Source organism: Lampetra fluviatilis, chromosome 9 (assembly GCF_964198595.1).
Source record: "Lampetra fluviatilis chromosome 9, kcLamFluv1.1, whole genome shotgun sequence".
Classification (NCBI taxonomy): Eukaryota; Metazoa; Chordata; class Hyperoartia; order Petromyzontiformes; family Petromyzontidae; genus Lampetra; species Lampetra fluviatilis.
In genome coordinates this window covers 11,741,020-11,746,031 of record NC_136283.1, presented here as the reverse complement: position 1 = coordinate 11,746,031, position 5,012 = coordinate 11,741,020, and positions in this window count along the sequence as shown.

Below are 5,012 nucleotides of genomic sequence, written 5' to 3'. Positions count from 1 at the left end.
CCAGTGCGCATGCGCGCGGGCACAGCCCCTCCCCCCCCCCAAACCCCCCAACTCGTGAGCCCCGCCCCTCCAATTTCGCCCCATTCAAGCCCCGCCCAACGAGCTTCCCCCACCCCCGCCGCGCGCGCTTCACCCCCTCCTCACAACTCTATTGGTCGTGGGGCGTGCGCACCTCGTCCAATCGCGACGCTACTCCGTGAACACCCACCCCCACGTGTGTCGCTACAGCCAATGAGGAGGAACGGCGGTGGGGGGAGGGGGGGTTGGATACGAGACGCTTCCGTGTGGGGGCGGGAGGGGGGTGGGGGCGGAAGAGGGAGGGGCGTAAGGGGGAGGTGGTGCGGGGGAAGGGGTGGGGCTGAGGGGGAGGGGTGCGGGGGGCATGACGCACGTGCGGGGAGGTGGGGGTCATCTCATCTCAGTCAGTCGACCCGTGGCACCTGGGTCTGGCCCGTGACCTCCTGCCAGCGGGCGTTCGACACTTCACGTGGCCTCAAGGTGCACATGGCCTGGCACAAGCGTCGTGGTGACGTCACCGCCACTTAGTGGCGAATGGCGGTTGTTGTTGGGGTGGATGGGTTTCCACCTGTCCGGGGTTTGAGTCGGAACAATTCGGAGGTTGGAATTTGTGTTCGGGTGGTAGGGGTTTCATTTGTGCCGAGGTCTGGTGCCTTTGCGTTGAAGTTTATTGCAGAATACTGCACAGTTCTGATAGACCTCGTCTGACGGAGAAATATATCCAGGCTAGGAATATGGAGGTGAGGTTGAGTGAGTGTGGAGAGGTGGGGATGAGTGAGGGGAGTGGGTTTGCCAATTCTGTCAAATCGCCTGATGACGCGAGTTGTAATAACCAGCGAAACGTCGTACTCAAATGGTTAATGTTGTGGGTTTACTCTCCAACACACCGGTGTTCTGAAATAGTAACAAATTAGTACGTCTTCTTGGTTCTTTCGGTAAAGTCACGTAGAATGGAAATAATAAAATAATAAAAATAAAACATAATAAAATAATTCTCTCACGACGTTTCGGCCACATTAGTACGTTTTTTTACGTGACAAACTTTACCAATTGGCTGCGTTGTGTGGTGGTGGGTTAACGACACATTTATATTTACGCGATCGAACCAAAAACAAACTTTATGAAGGGGATTTACAGGAGTTGATGTAAATCTCCCATTTAGCAAAACAACTCAGTGCACCCGTAATGAACACTGCGGCTCTAAATTAAGTAAATATATAATAGGCGACGTCTCTGGCAATGCCCCAATACTGCATGGATAAACATACTCCAGTGGTGACACGACACAAAAAGGACAACTGGGCAATAGAGTCCATTGCAAAAAGTATTCCTCAATGTAAATTAAATATAAGTAAAGTTTATTGGAATGTGGGAAATATTGTTTCACAGGGTTTGTAGAGTAGTAGCAGGCTGCATTCCTTGATTGCACCTCTGGCTTGAGGCTTTTCTGTTTGTCTCCAACTTCTGGGTACACATTTCAATGCCCATATTGGCAGCCCTATCTTGAGGAGTGAACGATAAGAGCACATACTCCTTGGTTCTTTCGGTAAAGTCTTTCTACGCGACTTTACCGAAAGAACCAAAGAGTAATTCCTGCGGTCACGAAAGCTTCAAATCAAATTTGATAAGAGCACCGATGATATGGCGGGGGAAATCAAACGTAACAAACTAGCCGAGGGAAGTGCGACACGTACAGAGAAACGGAGAGACAAAGATCCTTCCTGGTTAAATCTTTCCAATATCAAGATGATAAAAAATGAATAGGCTTTAACCTTTTCGGCAAGAATACAGGTATTAAGATGTCAAAACACCAAATAGACATCTATTACAAGGCATCATGATGAGCTGTTATCTTTTTTGTGTTGATACCAGGGGTGTGGACTCGAGTCATGTGACTTGGACTCGAGTCAGACTCGAGTCATGAATTTGATGACTTGCGACTCGACTTGGACTTGCATAACAATGACTTTGTCCCACCTCTGGTTGATACTATATTGGCAAAGAGTGTCCCACAGACTTAATTGCTCCACCCAAGCTAGTAATGCTCTGATATTTCAATTGTCTTTGTGCTATTCGCTTTTTGGTGTTCTTTGATCGAACACTGGTGAGACAAACCCATAAAGTAGACGAGTCTATGGTGTAGGCCTATCAGTTTCAAGGACAATGCATACATTATGAAAGCATGTTTGTGTGTATGTTTTGCCACAAACATGTGTGGTTCACGCAGACTTGATGCTTTGTGATAGGCATCCCTTTGGTGTTTGAACGTTATTTCCGGAAAGGGTAAAGCCTATTTTTTTCTTGTATCATCCTTCCCGTTGCGCAATGTTGTATAAACACCCAGGGCACAAAGGGTATTCTGCCCTTTTTCTATCCTGCACATGCGTCCCACTCATTACAACCTTGTCTTTGTCATTGCAATGTTTTTTTCGCTGAGGATGACACCTTGTCCCAGGTGCCAATAATATCTATAGCTATGGCTCTGATACCCACCGCGTGAAACATGATGCCCCTAACACAGAACACAATGTCTCTCCACACAGAAAACAATACACCGCTGCCTAGAATTCGGTGTCCACGCTTCACAGAATGCGACTGCAACATACAACACTCGACCACTTTTAGCACACAAGCATCGTTGTATGTGAACACAGTGGGTAGACAATACTGACACTTTCTTGGGTCACCCAATCAAGTGTGGCTCACATGCCGAGCCATCATATGTCCAAGGAGCTCATATTTAGCCAGATATGGGAGACTAAACGGATATGAATCAGGCGACAGAAGAGTTGGACTGATTTAGTACTTGTAGCTGAGTGTATCAACTACTTTAAACATGTCGGGCAGCTAAAACACAGCGATTTGACACAGTACGGAGTGCAGGTGGTGCATCTGCCCGTTAGTCAACCTATGTCACGTGGGTCTATCCCATTACTTATTGTCCACAAGGCCTTCATCTTTCCCCAATGTGTACGTGGTTCACCACAAGTGCCGTGGTGATATGTATATTTGTGGGCTTCGAGGGATGGATTCACCATTGCCAAAACAAATGTGTCAATAATGGGCCAGGCCTGTCTGCGTTCGAACATGTCCAGGGGTCGGCAATTCGGTAAAAAAACCCTCAATATTTTAAGAGCCGCAATGCATGTGAATGAGACGGTTCTTAATAAATAACGTCACGAAGCAGTTCTTAAAGCGCCGCATGCGGCTCCGGAGCCGCAGTTTGCCGACCCGTGAACATGTCCATTCAGCTGGGATGCAACGAATTTATGTGCCATACATAGTGGCCTCTTTCCAGGGAGGGCCAGGCAGGAGGGGTGTGTTTGTGGTGGCATTCCACCACGAGGTGGCGGAATGCGCGTGGCCAACTCGCCTCGTGCTTCGCCTCCGTGCCCATCACCTCCACGCCAGAGGTCGCAACCGGGTACCCGAGACCCGTACCCTGCCCGATACCCGGCTACCCGTACCCGGCCGGGTACGAGTACCCGTTTGCGACCCTGGTGCGGCCGAGTACGGGTACGGGTAAGGAATCAAAACCCGTTTGCGACCTCTGCTCCACGCCCACTTCTCAACTGCTGCTGGGCTCTGTGGGGTGGCCAGAATATCATTGCTGCCTCTTGGAAGGGCACTCTTGACTGGTGCGATTTGCCGAAGGATCCTCCAGGCTTGGCGCTTCGGACTGCTGCCACGGTGTAACAGTTAGCAGCGCACTGCACCTGAAATCCAGAGGTCGCCGGTTCGATTCCACCTCCTTGCGCGGGCATTGCAAGAATGGGACAAGTGATGAAAAACGAATAGGCAATAATACAGGAGGTGTTACAATGTTAAAACACCAAATAGACACCTATTACAAGGCATCAATTCTGCAGTATGCACATGTGAACACAGTGGATAAAACATGCAACCGTGTGGTAAAACATGCAAACGTGTTATGCAAATTTTGATTTAAAGCTTTCGTGACTGCAGGGATTCATATTCTTGGTTCTTTCGGTAAAGTCACGTAGAAGGGAAATAATAAAATAATATAAATATAAAACAATAAAAATTCTCACGACGTTTGGACTGCAACACAAGCAATCATCATCAGGTGTGAAATCCACAGCAAATTTTCTTGCTGTGGATTTCACACCTGATGATGATTGCTTGTGTTGCAGTCGAAACGTCGTGAGAATTAGTATTTAAAATTTATATTATTTTATTATCTCCCTTCTACGTGACTTTACCGAAAGAACCAAGAATATGTGTCATGCAAACTTAAAATAATTGCTTAACCCGAGCTATCATTGCTTTGATAGCTGCATTGCCTTCGTGCTTTTCGACTTGTGGCGTTCTCTGGTCTAACACTTGTGAGAGAGCCATCAAGGAGGCTCTCTCTGGTGAAGGCCAATCCGTTTCATAGATGATGCACACGTTATTAAAACGAAGGCAAATGGATCAAGCGGTGACTTAGATCGTCATGGGGTTTGTACGTTGGTGGGTGCCAATCGGTGCGTTCATTCCAAACATTCCACTGGAAACGGTTACCGGTTCATGACTTTGTAAACCGGCAATCAATTCTGAAAAAGGTAACCGGTTTACTCTGACGATCATTTAACAACCCTAGTTTTGAGCAATACCCCTTCCTCAAGAGTAGCATCCAGTTCTAGACATTTTTATGGTACAGTATTTGTAAAAATAAAAGTATGTACTCCTATATTTAATGTATTCAATTTTCGAGCATTTTAATGGACAGAAAACAACAAAGCACGTCGTCAGAATTGCAATTCGATTGAGAAACCATCAGTTGATGATGAGGACGATGGTTATTTATCCTGGGCCCTTAGATGTCACTGCATGATGACCCAGCTGCTCATTTCAAGCAAAGCAAAAACGTTGCAAGGAAAATAAACATGAAATATGTTCTAATTCTTTAAACATTACATGAAACACAAATTGTGACGGGATGATAAGCTGTTATCTCTGCAAGCTCAGCATTTGGGGACAAACATGGCAAG